This window comes from Argentina silus, assembly GCF_951799395.1.
Source record: "Argentina silus genome assembly, chromosome: Y".
In the NCBI taxonomy this organism is placed as follows: Eukaryota; Metazoa; Chordata; class Actinopteri; order Argentiniformes; family Argentinidae; genus Argentina; species Argentina silus.
The window spans coordinates 37384923-37410343 of NC_139654.1; the positions used below are offsets into that span (position 1 = coordinate 37384923).

General features: G+C 44.1%; 1 pseudogene across 1 annotated transcript in view; it reads right to left on the reverse strand.

Moving 5' to 3' along the window:
* Window positions 1-2266: 2266 nt before the first annotated feature.
* Window positions 2267-25421, reverse strand: part of LOC310824103 (cytochrome P450 3A27-like) — a 61020-nt pseudogene continuing 37865 nt past the window's right edge. The window contains exons 9-13 of the transcript in view: window positions 6785-6798; window positions 3374-3473; window positions 3127-3240; window positions 2546-2634; window positions 2267-2435 (exon numbers count right to left, since the gene is read on the reverse strand). The product of the transcript in view is annotated as a cytochrome P450 3A27-like (transcript). The remainder of the gene's footprint in view (window positions 2436-2545; window positions 2635-3126; window positions 3241-3373; window positions 3474-6784; window positions 6799-25421) is intronic.

Consider the following 25421-nt stretch of genomic DNA (forward strand, 5'->3'; position numbering starts at 1 on the left):
AGTTATTAACTAGGTTCTTAATGACCTTAGAATTAATTAATTAATGCTGATGCCAAAATGCTCTTTGTCCTTGTCCTGGTCAAACTGTCTGCACACTTAAAGACACTACTTACAGTAACACTAAGCACCAGGCAAAAAAACAAGGTGTTACCATTGACTCAGATCTTAATTTTGAAACCCATATCAAGAATGTGACTAAAACACATTTGTATCACTTAAAGAAGAGTAAGTAAGTTTGCCAGAAATCTGCCATCGTGGAGAAATTCTGTCTGAAGTTGTCCAAACAACAACATCCTCCCTAATAATAATATATCCCCCCGAAATGAACTTGCAGTGTTGGACATTAGCTGTTGTGTTTCTGCATGCACACACGATTGGGAGAGGCAGCCACCAGAGAAAAGTCAGTCTACTCCCCTAGAACACCCCTGGCACTCACAACATGTTTATATGCAAACCGAATGTCAGGTAGGACACTGCATTTTAAAAAGCGTGTTTTCCGAACCAAAACAGCGTTCGTAAATGAAATATTTATTCATAAGGGATTTATTATAAGGGATCTTGTTCCCTGATCGCTACCGATTAAAGATAGTCATTACAACCGTTAGGAAGCTTTTATAAAGCTTGAATATTACATGGACCTTTACAGAACACAGCTGTAAAGGTGCAACCTTTCCTCTCCCAGGCTGACACTGAGAGACGAATGCATGCTTGTATTACTAGCAGCCTTGATTACTGTAACACTCTCCTGTCTGGTCGACCAAAGAAAGCTCTTGGCAAATGATACAAAATGCAGCAGCACGAGTCAGATGGAGAGCACATATCACACAAGTCTCTGCACTGATTACCTGTTAGTTTTATAATTTATTTTAAGATAATTGTATTAGTTTAGAAATCACTCTATGGTCATGCACACCACTGCATGTCAGACATGCTTTTAAGGTATATACCCTGTAGATCCCTCAGGTCCTCAGGTACTGGCCTTTTAACTATTCTGAAGATTCCAACAACACCTATCTACTTCCTGTTTCAAATGAATAATACTGGGCAGAAGTCTGCACAGGGATGCTACAGACACATTAGCACACTGCAAAATACTGTCACCTATCTAACCATCTGTAGGAGTCTGCAGTGCACAGCAGTTACACACTCATCAGTACCCTCTAAAACACTGTCACTATCATGTCACTATCACACTGTCACTGTCACTATCACCTGTTCCACATGAATAGTACTATATAGGAGTCTGCAGAGCGGTTACCTTGTTGGGAAACACAGTGTCTATCTCCTCCTGCAGCTTGGTCATGATGTGAGGGTTGGTTGCCAGATTGTAGGCCAGGAAGGACAGAGAGCTACTGGTGGTCTCATAGCCAGCAAAGATGAACATCATTGCCTGGGACAAGATCTCATGGTCACTCAATCCTATGATGATGGGAGAAATGGGGTGGTAGGTGTGTTTGTAGGTATAGGTGTTTGAGGCAGGTACTGTATGTGTGTGTGTTAGATGCTAGTATACAGTGTGTGTGTGTGTGTGTGTGTGTGTGTGTGTGTGTGTGTGTGTGTGTGTGTGTGTGTGTGTGTGTGTGTGTGTGTGTGTGTGTGTGTGTGTGTGTGTGTGTGTGTGTGTGTTTAAGGCAGGCACCTTTACTCTGCTCCTCTCCCTTTGAGTTGCTGTCTTTCTGCGAGTCTATCATCAGCTGCAGGAAATCTACCCGACTCTGGAAGCAGGCTTACGTCAGATCAAAATCACATGAGAACTACCAGATGCTACCAAATCTCTACAATTGTATTACACAATACTGGCTGAAGATCGTATATTTGATCAGTTATATTTACATACCTTCCTGGTGCTAGCCACGCGATTGGACTTGATCTTCTGAAAGACAGCGTAGAAGAAATCTGTGACTGAGGCAGGGAATAGGGATACCTCCATGTTTGCCATAACAGGACCCATGAAGGGGAAGAATGCTGGACGGACAGGAAATGCCACAGTTACAAACAGGAACAGGAAATACCATGATACGTGACTCCAATCCTATTCAATGCACAGCCCTGTCCAGAAACAACTCCTAGGCTCTATCCCTAGACACTTCTGTATCCAATCCACTCAGATCTCCAAGTGTCCAGCATTTAGGAACTAGAGGTTGGTTCTGGACAGGGCCCATGTGTTTGTCAAATGAGTAGAGCGCAAACCATTGGCAGTGGGGTTTATGTCAGTCTAATCAATGAAATCAATAGCTTCATTTATTAAGCACAAAATGACTGAAAGCTATATGGGGGCAGTTGTACCGACTGTGAGGAACAGTGGGCTGAAGATGTCAAACTTGAGCATTTTCTTGATGTTGGTCACAAAGGGGTAGGAGGGGTTGTGGAGGGAGTCGATGTCAACACTGAATGAAGTGCTGACGACCACATCCATACTGTATGGTCCAAAGAACCTGGAACACAACCACACAATCTCTGACCACCAGAACCACAACCACAAAATTAAAGGGGGAGTTCACTGAAATGACAAATTCACCTTATCGTCTCGGAGATAAATACTCACTCTTTTAGTTCAATGGGCTCATCGTTATCGGTCGTCTTCTTCAGATTGCTGACCAAATTACCAGAGTGCTGCTTCATGATCCCGAACATCTGAGTTGGGAAGGATACATGGAAAAATATCATGATTGATACATGGATTAATATGTGCAAAACATGGGTTAATATCATGTTTGAAACAGGAATTATTTAAATGTTTATATAGCCTGAGAATATACATCCATACAGGATACATTATGTATATAGTCAAGGAATAAGTGACTCCAAAGATGAACTATTATTCTATACTCTGTCATCTGACCATTGAACTTATCGAAGATAAGATCAAATATACTTTATTGTCCCGGATGAAAATTTGTCTTGGATTAATTAATTAAAGTTGCTGCTTCACACAACAACAAACAACAATGAATACACACTATACACATAGTACAAATCACACACACACTCTCTCTCACACACACACACACACACACACACACACACACACACACACACACACACGCGTCAGAGTTGTTAGTCATTCATTTATTTGTGTTGTATAAAGGAATGAATGAAAGAAGGAGAGGAGAGATGGGACTGTACCTCTTTGATCCGCCCACTGGTGAAGGAGGGAGACAGGACACTGCGGATCCGTCTCCATGCATCATCCTCAGCGATAAACACGGCGTCATACAGAGGCCCGTTGAGAGAGAAATTCTAGAAAAATAATAATAATTATATACTGCAAGATTAACCTAATATTAATAATGCTATAATAACAATGATATTATCTATTTAAGGAGCCCTTATGTTTTTTTTCCCATACAACAACTTCAATTTAGCGTATTACCCTCCTGTTAGTGAAAAGGGAGTAGCATTCCTTGATGAGGATGGTTTTGATCATGGCTGTGTCCATGATACACAGGATGGGCTGACGGCCATCATAGATCCTACAGACCAGCAAAAACAAAGATAGTTAGATATACACTCTACAGAGCACTTTATGAGGAACACTATACTAATACTGGGTAGGGCCTCCCTTTGCTCTCAAAACAGCCTCAATTCTTCATGGCATTGATTCCACAAGATGTTGGAAACATTCCTTTGAGATTCTAGTCCATGATGACATGATTGCATTACTCAATTCCTGCAGATTTTTCAGGTTCACTTTCAAGATGTGAATCTCCTGTTCTACCACATCCCAAAGGTGTTCTATTGGATTCAGATCCTGGGAAGGCCACTGAAGAACACTGAACTCATTGTCATGTTCATGAAACCAGTTTAAGATGACTTTTGCTTTGTGACATGGTGCATTATCATGCTGGCAGTAGCCATTAGAAGATGGGTCAATTGTGGCCATGAAGGGATGCACATGGTCAGCAACAATACTTAAATAGGCTGTGGCATTCAAGCAAATATACCGTGGATAGAGACAGACAGACCCATCACAGATCCTGCACTCTTAGAAAAAAAGTGCTACCTAGAACCAAAAAGGGTTCTTCTTCCACTGTCCCTTTGAAGAAACCTTTTGGGTTCCATGTAGAACCCTTTCCACAAAACGTTATACAGTACCGTGCGTAAGTAATGGGACAGTGAAGCATTTTTTCTTCTTTTTGGATTTGAAATAAAAACTTTTTTATTTTTCCCCAACGCGGGAGAATGATGCCCGTGATGGGCCTAACCCAAAACTCAAAGAATATCTCGCTGTCCCTCTCCTTAAATATCATTCCCAACAAAGGACAAGGTGTGAGATACATTACAATAGCAAAGCAATTGACAAATGGTGAAAGCTGAAAAATCTGAAACATAGTCAAAACCTTAGGCTTGCCAAAATCAAGCACTGATGAGCTCAGCAATCGCAAATGGCTGAGGCTTTACTGCAAGATGCAAACCACTAGTTATCCTTAAAAAGGATAGTCAGGTTAGAGTTTGCTAAGAAGTACCTAAAAAGCCTGCAGAGGTGTGGAAAAAAGTCTTGTGGACAGATAAGGTGAATATTATCAGAGTGATTGCTAGAGGAAAGTTTGGAGAAAAAAGGATCTGCCCAAGGTTTACAGCATACCATCTCATCTGTGAAACATGGTGGAGGGGATGCTATGGTTTGGGCATGTATAGCTGCCACTAGAACTTGCTAACTTATCATAATTGATGATGTTACTGCTGACAGCAGCAGCAGAATGTATTCTGAAGTGTACAGAAACATCTTGTCTGGTCGAGTAAAAGCAATGCTTCCAAATTCATTGGATGGCGCTTCATCAAACAGTAAGACAATGACCCAAAACATACTGCCATTGGAGCTAGGGAGATTTTCAGGGCGAAAAAGTGGAAAGTTCTTGACTGGCCATGTCAATCTTTGGATTTAAATCCTATTGAACATGCATTTCATTTTCTGATGGTAAGATTATGGGCAAAAAGACCTCAAAAACTGAAGATGGCTGGCCTGGCAGAATATCACCAGAAAAAATACCCAGCACCTGGTGGGGTCAATGGGTCCCAGACGGTTTGCATACAAAGTAGTGTCGACCAAATACTAAATATGAGTGCATAATTTCGACCATGTATACCAATACTAGACAAAAGAAAAGAAAATAATCTAGCAAAAGCAAACTATGTTCTGACAGGGTTTGACTCATCTAATACGACATCAGATCTGGATAGGTTCCTTGATTTCCTCTGAAAGGTGACATAGGCATGAAAACATGTACACAACATCAAGAAGAAACCATTGATTAAAGCCAAATCAATTGATAGAGGCATGGCAGAAAATGTGTGTTGTCTCTTTAAAAGAAATGTTAAAAATCTCTTTGTTTTCCCTGAATGAAACAAAGCACAGGTGTTTAAAAGGCCAGCCCCACCCCTGATTACAATGATCCACACGTGGAGACAGCCAAAGCAACATAGATCAATAAGACATCGCACATGTCACACCAGAATGTGTGTTGGCAAGAGTGTGCCCTTATAGCCAGGATCCACTCACCACCTCTCTGGTCACATCTCCCTGATGTTGGTTATGAAGAACTTTATGAATGTAGTTAAATGTATTTAATATTAATTATTGCCTTGGTTTATACTCGCTTCGGAATTGTAGGACTTTTGTACGAGCAAAGTGCTGAATATCTTCTCATAGATACACTGTGCTTAGCATGTACTGCTGAAGATTATGTTAATATTATGTTAAGATTTAAGTAGTCTCGTTCCCAGACACTTCTGCCCAAATGCCCAAAAGGTCTGTTGGACCAATGCGTTAAACTTCATTGGCCTTCATTAAGCCAAGAGCAAGAGCGTCAAAAATGGGGACGGGGCATAGCCATGGGCTTTACCTCGCATCAATCATCTTCCACAGCACATTCCACACATTTCTGATAAAAAGCTACACCTTGCAGCCGTGTGATTAGCTGAAATCAAATAATAACAAATACTTTAATCAGTAACCACCCTACGGCCAGGTTTGAGTCGTCGTTATTCCAGACTTATATGCGCTGTGAGCAATAGCCTGGGGACGAGGTTAACATTTAGGTAACCTGCGAATAACCTCATGCACTAGAAAATAAAACAAACTTAATTGCTACATGGCCTGTTAATTTCCATGCTCATCTTTGATGTCAAGTTTTTAGGTTGTTTTTTTTATCAGAGGGATATTTGGCTACTTTCAAGTGCCATAATTGCCAATTAAAAATGGGTAGCCTTTTAAAAGGGGCAATCCTTCATATATCCCACAATTCAACACCAATCTGTTCTCTGGAAAAATTAATAAAACATGAAAATATTGGGTTTATGCCCTAACCATTTTTTGTAAATTTGGGGCTAGACACTTCACCCATTTTCATCACATTTACATTTACATTTTTGACATTTAGTAGATGTTTTTATCCAAAGCAACTTACAACAAGTACATTTGTCTCAAGTAAGTGAATCATCTATACATCAGTCATCATAAGTGTGGGGGGACATGCAGCGTTCGGCCTGTAGAGGGAGCTACAGGACCGTGGCCGGGGTTGTGTCGGCGAGACTTTTGTTGCACACCTGCTGCGAATTAAGTCTCGTCGGCGAATGTTTAAGATGTGTGTGCTTCTGCCATTTCGGTAGCTAGGCTGGAAACGGCGAGAAAGGCGAGGAGAGCGGACAGTGGAGAGAGAGAGACGCTCTGACGAGGCTGGAAAGCCAACGAACTCTGATTGAACGATTACTGACTGTATGAATAAACGGGACCTTTCCCTCACTACACCGCTGCGTCTGCCTCTGTGTACACGAACACCACTACATTTGGCGCCCAACCTGGGACACAGAGGGAAGGCGGAATGGAGGCGCTAGCAGCGGCGATGTCGAGGATAGCGCTTGTCCTCGAGCAGCAGACGGCCCTGCAGCAGACCCAGCAGGCAACGCTGGAGGAGTTAACGGCGGCGAGGATCACGGACAGCGCCCTCCTCCAGGACTTCACCAGGGTCGGCGGGCCGGCGCCGGGGACCGGAGCGGCACCAGGTCCCCCCAAGGTCCAGTACCACCGCCCCCAGAACCTCAAGACCGCCGTGGGACTGGCTGAGGACCATCTCTCCCTCCCACCGCGGGGGCCACAACGACCAACCCCGGCCCCGCGGCAAGGGGGGGGGGGCCGACGCCCAGGAGGAACCGAGGGAGCGGAAGGAGAGAGGCCGGCGCCCGCCCCAAGGTCGAGATGGCAGGGGCGCACCTATCCAGAACCGACCCCGGCCCCACAGGGAGCACCTCGAGCGACAGGGGGGGTGTGTTGGCGGTGCGGACGGCCGGGCCACGTGCAGGCCGAATGTCAGGCGATGGACGTGGGACAGGTCGTCCGCATCGGCGACATACCGGGCCCTCCCCCCGGACCAGGAGCGGCGTATCGTATTCCGGTAAGGATACAACATGATACGCACTAGGCATTCTTGGATTCGGGCTGCATGCAGTCCATGATCCAGGAGCGCCTGGTTCGGCCGGGGGCATTGTTGAAGGCATCGAGGGTGCGGGTGAGGTGTGTGCATGGGGACATTCACGAATATCCGGTGGTCGCTATCGAAATTCATTTTGAGGGGAAAAACCATAGTGTACAGGCGGCGGTTAGCCCACGCCTCACGCATCCCCTGATTCTAGGCGTGGATTGGGAGGGGTTTCCTCAAGCGGTAAAGAGGGCTACCGGGATGCGTGCACGACAGCTAGGGAGGTGTGTGGCGTGTAATGTGCTCTGTGCCGAGGCGGTGCCTCGCGACACTGCCGGGGAGCCGGAGCCGGCGGGGGCGCCTCACCCCGAGACTTCCCCGCCGAACTATCCGCTGCTAGGCGACTTCCCCCTCGAGCAGTCTCGTGACGAGACCCTAAGATCAGCCTTTGACCAAGTGATAGCAATTGATGGTACTTTGATACGGCCAGACACGGTGCGCGCCTACCCCTATTTCGCGATTATCAGCGACAGGTTATATCGAGTAAGTCGTGACTCACATAGTCAGGAGGAAGTAACCCAGTTGTTGGTTCCCCGCAGCCGCCGCGAAATGGTCTTCCAGGCGGCTCATTTCAACCCCATGGCGGGCCATCTAGGGTATGACAAAACACTGCACCGTATAATGGCTCGATTTTATTGGCCGGGGATTCGGGCAGAGGTGCGTAGGTGGTGCGCTTCCTGTCGGGAATGTCAGTTAGTAAATCCCCCGGCCATTCCACGGGCCCCCTTGCGGCCCTTACCATTGGTCGAGAACCCGTTCGACCGCATTGCGATGGATATTATCGGGCCATTTGACCGGAGCACACAGGGTTATCGATTTGTGTTGGTCTTGATAGATTACGCCACCCGATACCCCGAGGCAATACCTCTGCGCAATATCTCTGCCAGGAGTGTAGCGCAAGCATTGTTTCAAGTCATCTCCCGCGTGGGAATCCCGAAAGAGATTCTCACCGATCAGGGCACTAATTTTATGTCACGCACCCTCAAAGAACTGTATGGCTTGTTGAACATCAAGGCGATTCGAACCAGTGTTTACCACCCGGCCACTGACGGCCTTTGTGAGCGGTTCAATCGGACCTTGAAGTCAATGATCCGGAAGTTTGTCCACGAGGATAGTCGGAATTGGCATAAATGGCTAGATCCCCTGTTGTTTGCGGTGCGGGAAGTTCCCCAAGCTTCCACCGGGTTTTCCCCGTTTGAATTACTCTACGGGCGTAAGCCCCGGGGTGTCCTAGACCTGCTTAAAGAAAATTGGGAGGAAGGGTCTAGCGACAGTAAGAGTGAGATCCAGTACGTCCTCGACTTGCGCACAAAGCTCCACGCCCTAGGGGCTATCTCACGTGAGCATTTGCTGCAAGCCCAGGAGTGTCAGAAACGCCTGTATGACAGGGGGTCTACCCTACGAGAGTTTACACCGGGAGACAAGGTGCTCGTACTGTTACCCACCTCCAGCACGAAATTACTCGCGAAGTGGCAAGGGCCGTTTGTGGTCACACGTCGCATGGGGGACGTGGATTATGAGGTTGTACGCTCGGACCGGGGGGATAGCTTGCAGGTGTATCACGTCAATCTCCTAAAAAAATTGAACGACGTGGTCACGGTTGCTCTGGCTACGGTAATTCCGGAGAGAGAGGAGTTCGGTCCGGAAGTCCCAAAATCGAAAGTTAGCACTCCGGTCGATATTGATAACCATCTCTCTGCTAGCCAGGCCGCGGACGTTGCAGATTTGCAGCTTAAGTTCGCTGACGTGTTCTCTCCCCTGCCCGGTCGGACTACGCTCATCGACCACCATATAGAAACGCAGCCGGGTTTAACGGTGCGCACGCGTCCCTATAGGTTGCCGGTGCACAAACGAAACGTTGTGCACCGGCAAGTTGGAAGCTATGCTGGAGCTGGGTGTGGTCGAGGAGTCCCGCAGTGATTGGTGTAGCCCCATCGTGCTTGTCAAAAAGCCAGATGGGGCTATACGGTTCTGTGTGGATTATAGACGGGTTAATAATCCAAGTTCGATGCATATCCGATGCCCCGGGTCGACGAGCTCTTGGACCGGCTTGGTACGGCCAGGTACTTCACGACATTGGATTGCACGAAGGGATACTGGCAGATTCCACTCTCGCCGGTGTCCCGGGAGAAAACGGCATTCTCCACTCCGCTCGGGTTATTCCAGTTCACCGTGCTCCCTTTCGGGTTGTTCGGAGCCCCAGCCACTTTTCAGCGCCTCATGGACCGTATTCTGCGGCCGCACGCCGCCTATGCTGCGGCCTACCTAGATGACATTGTCATTCACAGTGACACCTGGCCGCAGCATGTGCGGAGTGTGGCTGCTGTTCTGCGGTCCCTGAGGCAGGCGGGGCTGACGGCCAACCCGAAAAAGTGCGTGATCGGGCGGAGGGAGATCCGGTATCTGGGGTACCACTTGGGACGGGGGGAGGTGCGACCGCAGATTGAAAAGACTGCGGCCATCGCCGCCTCTCCCCGGCCCAAGACAAAGAAGGAGGTGAGGGCCCGGGATATTACCGCCAGTTCGTACCAGGGTTTTCAGAGCTGGCCAGTCCCTTGACGGACCTCACCCGGAAGGGTGCCCCGGATCCGGTCCAATGGTCGGGCCAGTGCCAGGGGTCGTTCGAGGCCCTTAAGGGGGCTCTTTGTGGAGAAACGGTCCTGTATGCGCCTGATTTTAACCTCCCTTTCTCCCTACAGACGGACGCGTCGGATAGAGGGCTGGGAGCAGTGCTGACCCAGCGCGTGGAGGGGGCCGACCGGCCGGTGCTGTACCTGAGCCGCAAGCTGTCGGAGAGGGAGGGCCGGTACAGCACCGTGGAGAAGGAGTGCCTGGCCATCAAGTGGGCAGTCGGCACCCTCCGCTACTACCTGCTGGGTCGCGCCTTCACCCTCTACTCCGACCATGCCCCCCTCCAGTGGCTCCACCGCATGAAGGATGTAAACGCGAGGATCACCCGGTGGTACCTCGCGTTGCAGCCCTTCAACTTTTCCGTCGTGCACAGACCGGGGGCGCAGATGGTCGTGGCAGACTTCCTCTCCCGTGCAGGGGGGGGGGAGTAGGTCGTCGGCCGTCGGGTCCCCGGCCTGTGTCGGGCGGTGGGGGTATGTGGGGGGACATGCAGCGTTCGGCCTGTAGAGGGAGCTACAGGACCGTGGCCGGGGTTGTGTCGGCGAGACTTTTGTTGCACACCTGCTGCGAATTAAGTCTCGTCGGCGAATGTTTAAGATGTGTGTGCTTCTGCCATTTCGGTAGCTAGGCTGGAAACGGCGAGAAAGGCGAGGAGAGCGGACAGTGGAGAGAGAGAGACGCTCTGACGAGGCTGGAAAGCCAACGAACTCTGATTGAACGATTACTGACTGTATGAATAAACGGGACCTTTCCCTCACTACACCGCTGCGTCTGCCTCTGTGTACACGGACACCACTACAATAAGAAAAACAAAACTATGCTAGGACCAGGGGCCATTGGCAGTCACAATGCTTTTTAAAAATGCTTTACAGTAGAGGAACTGTACAGGTGGGTAGTGGAAGGTGAAGAGGTCTTTAGGAGGGACAGTCCAGATGTAGCCTGAAGAGATGGGTCTTCTATCTACGGCAGAAGATAGGTAGTGACTCTGCAGTCCTGACCGCACTGGGAAGCTCGTTCCACCACCGGGGCGCCAAGACAGTGAAAAGCCGTGACCAACGAGCGCGACCACTGCATCCTCTTAGAGGCGGCCAGCCGAGGTGGAAGAACGGAGTGGTCAGGCTGGGGTTTGACATACAGTATGTATTCACCGTCAAATGTTGTTCACTTTCCCAAACCCCTGCCTGTGTAAGTAATGAGACAACAAATTTTTTTTTGTTCTTTCGGCTCTATACTCCAAACGTTTGGATTTGAAATTAAACAATTACTACAAGGTTAAAGTAGAGATTTTTAGCTTTTATTTGATGGTATTTGTGTACACATTGGTTTCACCATTCAAAAATTACCTCACTTTTTATGCATAGTCCCCCTATTTCAGTGTACCCAAAAGTAATGGTACAGACTTATCAAATGTCCAAATGAAGCAGTCATGTTTAGTATTTAGTGGACAATCCACTAGTATTTAGTGGACAATAACTGCCTGAAGTCTGCAACCCACTAACCCTACCAGACGCTGAGCATCTTCTTTGGTGATGCTCTGCTAGGCCTGTACTGCAGCCATCTTCAGTTGTTGTTTGTTTTGAGGTCTTTTTGCCTAAATTCTTATCATTAGGGAAATGTAATGCATGTTCAATTGAATTTTAATCTGAAGATTGACTTGGCCAATCAAGATCTTTCCACTCGTTGCTATGGCAGTGTTTTGGCTATGGCATTGTTTTATTGTATGGTGTGGCGCCATCCAATGCATTTGGACGCATTTGCTTGCACTCAAGTAGACAAGATGTTTCTGTGCACTTCAGAATACATTCTGCTGCTGCCGTCAGCAGGTACAATCATCAATTAAGACAAGTTAACAAGTTCTAATGGCAACTATACATGCCCAAACCTAACACCCCCTGCACCATGTTTCACAGATGAGGTGGTATGCTGTAAATCTTGGGCAGATCCTTTTTTCCCCAAACTTAGGCAGACCTCTGCAGGCTTTTTAGGTACTTTTTTTAGCAAACTGTGACCATCATTTTTTATGATAACTAGTGGTTTTTGATGATAACTGTGTCTTCCTCTTAGTTATAAACAAACCAGAATTAAATGCATAGGTCTATGTATGGATGGATGGATGGATGTTCTCATTGGAACAGCTGGAAGACTTTCTCTGCATCCCCGAAAAAACACATGTATGCAAACACACACACACACACACACACACACACACAAACACACACACACAGGCATGTTTAAGATATGCGTAGCCCATGTTTATTAGTTGACTTAGTTGTGGGGTTAGTTTAGATACAGCGCACGATGCAACAAGCAGGTACAATACACCTCAGCATTGCTATACCATCGTGCTACCACAGGGAACTGGTACCCGCATAGTTAGATATGGCACTGGTCCCACACTAGAGAGAACTGGCATGTTCTAGATCATTATACGAGGTAACTAGCTAGGAATTATGTCAAACTAGAAAGTGCTCAGTAGTCCTAGGGCTACAAACACAAGGTGGCCAACCCTCCTGCAAACAGGGTGCTAATATTTCTCAATATTAGCTTGTCAAAGCTAGCCAAGGTTCTCAGCTGTCCGGAAACAACAAGTAACTTAGTTAGCCGACTGTCCCAAGTGCTAGCTGTAGCCTACACATGTGACCTAGCAAGTTATAATAATAACCTGAGGAATTATTGTTGAGCTAGGGTTCAACAATAACAAAGAATTGAGAGCTCACAGGTTAGCCTGCTAGCTCAGAAGGTGAAAATCGTCGTTGAATGTCGAGCTGAACCGTAGGATTCTATCAGAGACAATCTAACGCCCCATGAGAATCATAGGCTGAGGTGTAGCCAACTACAACAATACTACTACAGTACACTTTTCTTTTTTTCTTTTTTTTAAAAACTTTTTATTATCATTTCCTTTTATAAATTGCAGTCATACAGTATGTCACAACAAATCTTTTTGATGGTACAGTAAGGTGCCGCGGGTAAGTCCACAGAAAGGTTAACAGTCCATGGATATCTTTCATCTTAACCAATATATATGTGAGGTATGATCATTATCTCAGCAATACCACATACATACAGTATAGATTACATTTGGTAAATTATAAGGTAATGTTCAACAACATTATCACCATTATCATCATCAACAATAACAACAACAACAACAATAATAATAACAATAACAACAATAATAATAACAGTAACAATAATCTTTAAAAAAATATATAATAATAATCTGCATTTCAATCATATCAAATGAAAATGTAGGGCAATGGATGACCATTTATTTAGGAATACATCTACTTTCAGTTGTAATAATGCTGTTGTATATTCCATGTTGTAAACGTTTTGGATTCTTTCCCTCCATTGTGTAATTGTTGGAGGGTGTGGCCTCAGCCAGGAGGCTGTGATTACCTTATTCGCTATTAAAAAGAGGATTCTCAGCAAGTATGTTTGACTGTTCTCTTCAAGATCAGTTGGCAGTACCCCTAGTATAAAGTGTAATGGTTTAAGAGGTAAATCTATATGGAGACATTTTTTTATTTCTTTTTGTACATTTTGCCAGTATTCTGATATCTTTGGGCAGTCCCAAAATATATGTGTGTGATCTCCCACCAAGTCACAACCCCTCCAGCAATGATCTGAGGTGTTGCTCCATTTTGATGTTATAAGTGGAGTTCTAAAGTATCTCATTTTCATTTTCCATCCAAATTCCTTCCAGTTTGGACTACTGGATATCCTATGTCCCTGTCTGCATGAAGTCTCCCATTGCTCATCTGGGATTATTGTGTTCATTTCTAGTTCCCATTTTTCTTTAATATCTAAGTTATCTTCTTTTAACTCTTCCTGCAATATCTTGTAAATATGTGATATGAACTTTGTCTTCACTATTCCTTTAGTTGTTGATATGAAGAGGTGTTCCAATTTTGTTGGTAAGGAACAGAGCTGTTCCCATTCTTTATGACTTTGTAGATAGTGTCTAATTTGTAAGTACCTAAAGAAGTCTTGGTTTGGTAAATCATATTCCTCTTTGAGCTGTTCAAATGATTTTAGGACTGCTCCGTCAAACAGCTGGTCCAAAACCACTAAACCCCTTTCCTTCCATTTTAGGAATCCCTTGTCCAGCCTAGATGGAGAGAACTCACAGTTGTTTGCTATCATTATAGCTCTGGAAATGGTCATGGGAAGTTGTAGTTTCTTCCTCAAGATTGACCATATTTTTAAGGTGTTCTTGCTCCATACATTAGCAATTTTCTTTTTCCCCCATATGTCTTGGTTTAAGAATGGTATTGAATCTAAAGGCAAATTTGGGCATTCACTCTGTTCCATTCCCACCCATATAGTGTCAGTGTCTTGGGATATCCAAGCAATCATTGATCTGAGTTGGGCTGCCCAATAATATTTTTTCAGGCTAGGTAAGTCCAGGCCTCCCCTGTCTTTTGGGCAGAGTAGTCTTTTAAATTTAAGTCTGGGTCGCTTGCTTTGCCAAATAAACTTGGACAGCCATTTATCCAATATAGTAAAGGTGGAAGCAGGAACATAGATAGGTAGTGATTGGAAGAGAAAAAGCAATCTTGGCAAAATCTTCATTCTTATCGTTTCTATTCTTGAGTGGTAGAATTTCCCATCTTGTAAGGTCCCCTTTTATGTGGCCCATCAATTTCCCATAGTTGGCTTTAAACAATTTTGATAGGTCAGTTGTTATAGTAATTCCCAAGTATCTAAATCCTTGAGACCAGTGGAAATCAAGCCTTCCTGACATTTGAATTGGCCATTGTCCAACTAACATCATTGCCTCTGATTTTGATTGGTTGATTTGATAACCAGAGAGTTCTCCATAATTCTTTATAGTGTCCATCAGTGCAGGGACCGAAAGGACTATCAGTAATATCCCACTGTAGACAAGTGTTTGTGTTGTGGAAGATGCTAGTTTAGCTTGTACTATTGGCTTTCATGGTGATTATGTAAACTTACCTTTAATTTCTTCATGTGAGACCATACTAGCATTATATAAGAACACATTGGGTATTCTTGGTTATGTTAGCTAAGAGAGGATACTATATTTCAATGTTAATACAACACATTGTAGCTATATGTCGCTATTTCTTTGTTAGATCATCTCTGTGATGTATGGCAAGGCAATGTGTGGATGTGAAACCATATCATTGATTATTGTTTCTCTTTCTCAGTTTCACTCTTTCTAAGTCAATAAACCTGAAGTCAGACTGACATTCTGTCTCCAGACTCTTGGGAGGTGTTCAGCTATGTATGAGGACAGAACAGGTTTGTTTCTTTCTTTGTCGCCACAGCCTACCTGAGTATTGCTGCTGACCATGTCCATCCCTTTATGACCACAGTGTACCCATCTTCTGATGGCTACTTCCAGCAGGATAACGTGCCATGTCACAAAGCTCAAATCATCTCAAACTGGTTTCTTGAACATGACAATGAGTGACACTGTACTCCAATGGCCTCCACAGCCACCAGATCTCAATTCAATCGAGCACCTTTGGGATGTGGTGAAACGGGAGATTCACATCATGGAGGTGCAGCCTACAAATCTGCAGCAACTGCGTGATGCTATCATGTCAATATGGACCAAAATCTCTGAGGAATGTTTCCAGCACCTTGTTGAATCTATGCCACAAAGAATTAAGGCAGTTCTGAAGGCAAAAGGGATTCCAACCCGTTACTAGCAAGGTGTACCTAATAAAGAAGCCTAATAACTTACTGCATGAATACTTTATTCAGGTATGGCCATTCAAAATAAATATGGCTTCAGCCACGCTGGTGACTTGGTTTTTGTTGTAGGCTTATTGTTTCACATTTTTTCTACTCAAGCTACTTTTTATACATATTTTTGCTGTTAGTCTCCTCTTACCTTTTGAATTCTCCTGACTGTTAATACACAGTTCATTTCAGCAAATTACCATTGTCCAGCTGTGGATAGACATCTGAGGAAGGAACATAAAGAGAGAGGTCCTGCTCAATATAAATCAATCAACCAACCTATCAATGAATCTACAATCTAAACTGTTGAATCTATCAAAACAGTTTTCCAATAGCCCACCTTTGCATTGTGTTCGCTGTCTACTCTGCCAAGTGTGGCTGTTGGGTATTGAACTCGGGTCTGTTTACCCTTGGAAAAGACGGGAAAACTGTAGATAGATACAGAGGTAAGAAAGTGAACCAGATGAACAAAAAAGAAACACTAGAATTATAACTCAAAATGATCAAAAAATCTCAAGTAAGTGTGATGGCACTTCTCTCCTGTTCACTAATTACCTTTTCACTGTGACTAAAGCTTTGTTCCCTTGTTTTCTCCACTCCCTTTATTACTTTCACCTCCTCTTCACAGTATATTAAAAAAAATGTCTCATTTCTATTTTTGGCATCTGTCCATTATTCTTCATCAGTCTGGGGAATCTCTTTCTTTTCATCATACGATATTTTGGTTGTTTTCTGGGTCTTTTAAAGCCATAGTCCACCCATTCAATCATTATTGTATGTTTTTCTTATTTTAGTTCAAGACTATGCATCTGTAACCTTTGATAAGCCTTCATCACTTTGTTACAGTACTTGGTTTGAGGTTACTTTTGATTGACGTTGGCATGAAATATAATGTGGGAAACATTGATTTCCGTTGATGGCAGTGAATGACAATGTCAGCCAGCGATGGCTGTAGCAAAGTAAAGATTAGTATAGGTTATTTGAGTATTGTTGCTGACCATGTGCATGCCTTCATGCCCACAATTTACCCATCTTCTAATGGCTACTTCCAGCATGATAATGCACCATGTCGCAAAGCAAAAGTCGTCTCAAACTGGTTTCAGAAACATAACAATGAGTTCTGTGTTCTTCAGTGGCCTTCCCAGCCACCAGATCTGAATCAAATAGAACACCTTTGGGATGTGGTAGAACGGGAGATTCACAGCTTGGAAGTGCACCTGAAAAATCTACAGCAATCGCGTGATGCAATCATGTCATCATGGACCAGAAAGTCAAAGAAATGTTATAAACATCTTGTGGAATCAATGCCACAAAGAATTGAGGCTGTTTTCAGAGCAAAGGGAGGCCCTACCGAGTATAGTATAGTGTTCCTAATAACGTGCTCAGTGAGTGTGTATATACAGTGGGGGAAAATAAGTATTCAACACATCAACAAATGTTTAATTCAACATATTTCCATTGCAGCCATTCACATGAAATTTAGATCAGACATAGGTATTAACTCAGTAAAACTACTCAGCTAAAGAATTTGTAACACCAATCTATAAAAAAAAGTTGTGCAATTCTCCAGGGGAAGGAGAAGGACTGGAGAGGAGGGGGAGCCCAACGGGCCTGCCGAGCCAGAGAAGAGCCACTCCAACAGCAGCACGCTGTCCGGCTGGCGGGACAACATCATCTTCATCAACGAGGTCTTCCACCAGGTACAGCTGACCCTGTATCCCTTGCTGCAGTGTTGACAGGAGGCTGCTGCTGAGGTTCCTCCACTGCTGCACTGCCTCACACATCCAGCAGGGGGCAGCAGCAGAGCAGCTCAGAGCTCTGCAGCACAGGCTGGATTTCTCCTGCTCCTCCTTTGTGGACCTGTCAGCATAGGAGCAGAGGGACACAGCACAGAGCTCATCCCACTTAGACACAGTCCGTCTGGGGTAAGGACAGACACACTGATCTCTGATGAGGAGGAGGGAGGAGGATTTCTCATTGTACAATGTACGCTCCCTCCTCTGTCTCCCCTCAGCTCCAGTAAAGCCCTCCTCCTGCAGCTCCGGTACCTGGTCCCTGTGGGAGGTGAGAGGGGGGCGGTGAGGCGTGCTGTGTCCTTCTGCAGTGCCCTGGGTGGAGAGCTGGACCTCAGTGAGACCACAAACCAAAGTTATACATAGTTAGTATATAGCTGGTATATGATTCCAATTCTCAGAATGAGCCATGAATCAGGAAATTTGGTGTTTCACATAATTAGCAATGTTTTTTTAAATTGTTTTTTAATGACTGCCATGGGGGAGTGGCTGTGGACAAAATCTGCAATGGCCCTATATCCAATTACATTTTTGAAGTCCCTCTCTATCAGAAGAGGTTTTATGTTCTCATCTTTAAACCCAGATGAACATGTATTTTAATCTGAACTGTCCTAGTCTATTAAATATAACTTGAAATGGTGACTGACTACTGCTTGAGTTTGTTTTGTGTGAATCTGTAATGACACCAACTCTCATTACAGACCATTATTGACCAATAAGACACTTTACTACATTTCTATTTCTATCTCTCCACAGGACGAAAATCATTCCTATGGGATTTCTCATAGAGTGAAATAGGGCAGATTTCTTGACAGATTTCATGTTGACAGACATCAATAGCAGACTCCAAAGTCACTAGGTCTCAACTACCCAGCTTAAGCATATTGAACAACACTTATTTATTTGTGTTCTAATGGCCTACTCTATGTTACTACTCTAACTCTGTGATAGGTGTTGGGTTTTAATAACGGAGACTGAAGCCAGAGCTAACTTCGGAGCGTGCTCTCCATTTTATTAACCAAAATGCCACTAATTGAAAACAGGTACGGTCATGTGAATCTAGGGAAATGGCACAAGAAAGACGCAATACTAGCAACGACAATTGTCAATAGCACTAATTATTCTGCTCTGCATTTAATGCGTTGTTTTTAGCACTCAATGTTATATTTATTTTGTGTTTGCGTGTCTGTCTAATTTTTGGGCTGTCTAATTTATTTTCTGTTTGTGGCTGTCTAATTTTGGTTAGATACACTTGAAGGAGGACAGTACACTAGACGTTTACTTAAGACTGATGTAATATTCAAACTGTCTCACACTACAGGTATTCAACATTTTCTTCTCTCTGTTGTAGCTCCTGTCGGTGTTTACTATGCCCTGACTGATATCAGGACTTTGGCAGAGGAGATGGATAAATTGGCTAATGGTACTACGTAATCACGAGAAATATTGGGAAATGAGACTAATATATAATAATATATGCAATTTAGCTACCGCTTTTATCCAAAGCGACTTACATTGCAGTGAGTGCATACTTTTTTCAGTATGTATGGTCCCAGCAGAAATATAACCCACAACCTAAGCGTTGTTTGCGCCAAATTGTCAACATTCTAGAGCACCAAGGGCGACTTCATTTTGTAGCCAATCCAAGTATTATTGCTAGGTGAATACCACATAAAACACTTGGCACTCCAGGTGGTGAGTGTACCGGAATTCTTTGGCGGTGAGTGAGTTAAACGCAGATGACGGTTCAAGATACAGCATCAGTAGACAAACATGTTTTGCAGCGCTCACTCAGTCCTGTACATGATGCTCATGGTGTCAACTCAACGTATTGTATGTGTAAAATAGGACAAGCAGATCTCACTCACTAGTAAGATGAGGAAAGTGGTTCTTTTATATTTCCTATTGTTACTTTTATATTTTTTCATGTTTTTATTATTCATTTTGGTAATTCTTGATTATTATACTTTGTTTAAAATAATCAAAGAGGGGACTGTTGGAATTGTACAATATTCTATGTGCCTCTCGACCTTTCACCTAGTGGTACCATGCCATAACCAGTACACAATGCAGAGACATGAAATCAGATGCTAGGGAATGGGGGGCCTAGGACCTGTAGCCCTCCAAGGCCAAATTCCATTGCAAGTCTATATATTCTAGTCGTAGTGTTACTATACTGGTACACAGTACACAGTGTGTCTTTATTCTTGATGGAAAGTTGGAGGACATTACATATGAATTAGTTTATTTGTGTTTACTTAATGTGGGGATGAAATATGTTCCTCTGACACTAGACACCAAAATCACTACTATAGAGAGTGAAATGTTTGATTCTGTCTTTGAGATTCTTATAGCCCAATTTTGTGCAATCATATCTATTTACTAAAATCTGATCTTTAAGAAAGATATTTTTCTCCCTCTTTACGCAGTCTTGGATATTGCTCTGTTAAAGAGAAACAATGTTTCTTCTGGAACTTTTTCAAGTTTAATTGTGGTATGATTCCTGAGTAGTTTCTTGACTATTAAAGTGATTCTACGAGATAATTTCTATAATCTCAGCCTACAGTTCTCAATGTAGCGCTAATGAGTTGGAAACGGGTCCCTGTTACATGCCCTCAGTGTGGTGCGTATGTGTGTGGATTCCACGTAGACCAGTGACATCGACACACTTAACAGTAATGCTGCTTCTAAAGTTGGCGATGATAAACTAGGGAGTCTGTGGCTGAATGAGATAAAACAGTGATTCAATTGATTATATTTGTACAAACTATGCATTGATAATTCAGACACAAAATAAGAGGTTAAATAATACAGAAATAGTTATTGCCATATCCCGTAGCTTCTCTTTAATGATTCATTCATAGATAGTGACAATTCAAATAATTTGAAAATATGTGGCTGCACTGTTACTAATGCTGTAAATGCAACACATGCTTATAATGTGCAAACTGAATTATAAACCCATTATAAAAGGAAACCTTAGTGTTAAGTGTCACCAAAAGAAAAGAAAACACAGAGACATTAAATCAATTTGAGATACTCCATCACTCATTTATTTGCAAATATATGTAATAAGTGTATGTAAGTAAAGACAATGAGACTCCTGTGGCCCTGCATATCAGAGAGAGAGAGGGGAAAGGGAGAGAGGGGGGGACATAACAAGAAGGCATGTGAGGTTATTATTTAAACTTTAACTAGAATACTTATTGGATTTCACTGAAGTATCCTTTGCGGTTACTGATGGAGTTTGACCCTGTGGAATTCCTAAAAAAGAAAGACAGAAAAAAAGAGAAAGAGAGGGGGAGGGGGAGTGCAACTTTAGTGGTAAGAATAAAATTACTTCCAATCATTTAAAATGACTTATTCCGATTACTTAATAGCGTGTGTGTGTGTGTGTGTGTGTGTGTGTGTGTGTGTGTGTGCGTGCCCCCTCAGAAGGACGCCATGAGAAGCTGAAGGTGGTGCTCCAGGAGGCTCGAGACTCCAACGACCAGAGACTCCGTGTTGAAGTACCAGGGAACCTCCTGACCAAACATGTCGTCCAGAAGCATCATCAGCCCGCCCTGAGGTAAGGCTCTGAGTTACTGCTAGTTCACAGTACTCATTTAAACTGAACAATAGATTGGATGCTAAATACTAGAGAGAAGGAACAGTAACAACATCAGAACTTGTCTGTACCTTCAGGTGCAGCAGGCATCGCTCAGCCTCTGGTTTCATGTTGCTGGCAGGCAGGCAGGAGTGTAGGAGAGAGTACAGACGCTCCACAAAACCACCAGGTTGCTAACAGCAAACATAGGAGGAGAGAGCAGAGAGTCATATGAACTTGTCAACAAAGTCACCCTGTAACAGTCTTCAGTATAAGAACAGTACTCATCCCCACCATCACCCCAAACAGAACCAGCTCATAGAGGATGTCTATGAGGTTGACATGGCTAATCAAACAAAAGACAAAAACATTTACAACAAAATAGCAATGATATTAAAAAGAAGGACCCAATACAGGCACAGGTAATCAATGTGAGACTACTGAAGTGAATGAACTAACCTGATGTTCTGCCAGCTCCATCTCAATGTCACCCTGTTTGGAGGGATCACTCAGGTACCCAACAAGGTCATCATAGGCACGGATGAACTGTGCCTCGTCCTATACAGAACAAGAGAGACAATGTCAGTAAACGGTTGTTACATTTTCTCTTGATAATTCACTCTGTTGGAGGAAGCCAATGTCTTACCTTGTGATTGGCCTGAACCAGTGCTCCCAGCAGGACCTTCCCAGCCACGTACAGCTGGTTCTTGCTCTGGGTGGAACTGCGCAGGGTCTGGTAAAGGGGGAAAAAATAGTGAGACACCATCTGACAGAAGACAGAAGAGAGAAAGCACAGAGAAAGGGTGGTTGACTCACTGTGAAGGCCTGGCGTAGGGTGGTGACCCTCAGGGCAATGTCCTCAGTCCTCTTGGTGGTCAAATAGAGGCTATGGGAGAGAATGACGCATGTAAACCGGTGGAGTTACTAAGTGATAATATGGTAAAGGCTTGATAATATGGTAAAGGCTTAAGTGTTAAGTTTGACCTCATAGCAGTTCTGGCCCTGTGGCTCAGGATCAGTGTACTGCTGCTGAGCGGGTGTGGAGAAAGAGTCAGCCCCCGACCACGCAGTGGAGGACAGCTGCCCATCCGGTCCCATACGCAGGACGGTATTCACCACAGAGATGTCTGTCTGCTACTCACAACACACACACATACACACATCTCTTTAGCTAAAATGCATGGAGGTGGCTAGCAAGCTAGCTAGTTCAAGCTAAAGGTAACTCTTAGCAACGCCCTTAGACACTGTCAACGGGTTACTTAGCCACCTAGCAGCTAACAATGCTATCATTGCTTCTAACTGGCAAAATAATCATTGCACACACAATTTGTGAGATATGTGTCTCCTGTAAAATGTAATTAAATGTCACATACCCTCTTCAAAGTCGCTGTCGCTTTCCTCTTCACGATCGCGAACCTTGCAAAAAAGAAAACACGAACAACCCGTCGTAGAGACGGCAGACCGCAGTCCAGCACTCGCGCAGCCAATCCTGAAAAACACCGAGGCATTTTTCAGTCCGTTTTGCTCAGAAAATCAGCAGGTTTGTGTCGATGTGAACATCAACTGAAGTCTGTTGTTATCTGGAGCGGACTGAACATTCCATAGAATGTTGCTAATGTTCTATATTGAAAGGTTGCATAGCAACACACCGTTTTGAAAATAATGAGTAATAATGATGCATGACATGTATCATGAACACTTTTCAAAAATGCGTTACCATGTGACCTCTAGAAATAGAACATGAGCAGCCTTCTATGTTTGATCCAGCGCTACGCAGCAACACACCTCTGATGATGTTGACATTGACGAGACCCAGCTAGTCTTCTGAGCGCTAGCATTACTACAACACTAGCATTAGCAACGAAAGGTACTGAGAAACGCAGGTTTGGCTGCGGGAGTGCATGGATAGCGGACTGCCATTTCTACGACAGGTTGTTGTTCCTGTTTTCTTTTTGAGAGTACAGCGACTTCGAAGCAGGTATGTCACGTTTAATTACATTTTACAGTAGACACGTGGTAAACAAATGCATCTGTGTAATGGCATGACTGTTAGTCCGTCAGTAGCAACGGTGGTAGCATTGTTAGCTTTAGCTTGAACTAGCTCGCTTGCTCGTCACCAACATGCATGTTCGACTTGTGCCGTGTTGTTTTAGCAACACGTATCGAGTGGTTGTCTAACTATCGTTCAGATATGGTCTTCTGAGCGCTAGCATTACTACGCCATTTGCATTAGCAACGAAAGGTACTGAGAAATGCCTCGGTGGTAGGTATGTCACGTTTAATTACATTTTACAGTAGACACATGGTAAACAAATGCATCTGTGTAATGGCATGACTGTTAGTCCGTCAGTAGCAACGGTGGTAGCATTGTTAGCTTTAGCTTTAACTAAGACTGTGAGGTGGAGGAGGCCAGACTAGACCAGCTATTCCACTTAGACACAGTCCGTCTGGCGTAAGGACAGACACACTGATCTCTGATGAGGAGGATTTCTCATTGTACAATGTACGCTCCCTCCTCTGTCTCTCCTCAGCTCCAGCAAAGCCCTCCTCCTGCAGCTCCTGTACCTGGTCCCTGTGAGAGGGGGGCGGTGAGGCGTGCTGTGTCCTTCTGCAGTGCCCTGGGTGGAGAGCTGGACCTCAGTGAGACCACAAACCAAAGTTATACATAGTTAGTATATAGCTGGTATGTGATTCCAATTCTCAGAATGAGCCATGAATCAGGAAATTTGGTGTTTCACATATAAGCATTAGCAATGTTTTTTTGAATTGTTTTTTATGACTGCCATGGGAGTGGCTGTGGACAAAATCTGCGATGGCCCTATATCCAATTACATTTCTGAAGTCCCTCTCTATCAGAAGAGGTTTTATGCTCTCACCTTTAAACCCAGATGAACATGTATTTTAATCTGAACTGTCCTAGACTATTAAATATAACTTGAAATGGTGACTGACTACTGCTTGAGTTTGTTTTGTGTGAATCTGTAATGACACCAACTCTCATTTCTATTTCTATCTCTCCACTGGACGAAAATCATTCCTATGGGATTTCCCATAGAGTGAAATAAGGCAGATTTCTTGACAGATTTCATGTTGACAGACATCAATAGCAGACTCCAAAGTCACTAGGTCTCAACTACCCAGCTGAAGCATATTGAACAACACTTATTGGATTTGTGTTCTAATGGCCTACTCTGTTACCTAGTGATAGGTTTGGGAATTGTTATCTGGGTTTCGTTCTTCCTGGTACATCATCTAGGACTACCTTCTGACTATGTACAACACTCACACACACACATGCTAGATATTCTGCCTGATGGGAGGGCAGGACAGTGATGTCAGGTTTGTGTGGTCATTTGATTGTTGTTGTTGTAATGGCTTAATTACACCTTATTTGGCTCTGTTCTAACCTACCACTCTAGTCTTACACACACGTTGCTGGGGAAATGGCACAAGAAACACGCAATCCTAGCAACGACAATTGTCAGTAGCACTAATTATTCTGTAATAATGATGCATGACATGTATTTTCAACACTTTTCAAAAATACGTCACTGTAATGTATTGGCATTATTACAACTTTGTGTTTCCAATGTATTAATAAGGGCTTTCCCTATTGGCTGTGTAAGAGTCCTTAGCTGTTGTGCACATGCGCTGTACTCTGTCTTAAAATTGATCAGTAAACGAGCATCCACGTAATGTTCGGTCTCCGTTATTGAAACCGTGAATATATATAACTCTAAATATATTACAATTTGGCGACGAGGATGGGATATCTAATGAAAGATGATCCCAGTGACGAGAGACAACTTTGCAGCAAGTAGAACGCAATAAACGAACTTTGTAGCTCGAAAGAAAGAGGCTAGCAAACGGAAGCTAAGTAGCTAAAGGCGACTACAAGCTAGCAAGATAGCTCGTTTCCAAATCGGTGCGTTAGCTGAATACAAAGAAGGACAGGAAGATTTCGAATCTTACTTGGAAAGACTGGAACAGTGGATGATCGCAAACGAGGTGGACACTGACAAAAAGGTCAGCGTGTTTCTGTCGGTAATCGGAGCGGATGCCTACAGACTTTTAAAGAATTTAGTCAGTCCTGAAAAACCTAACACACAAACCTACGAGGAGCTAAGCGAGTCGCTCAGTGAGCATTACAAGTCGAAACCGCTTGTCATCGCGGAACGTTTCCGTTTTCCAAAAAAAAAATCAACAAGACGGTGAGTC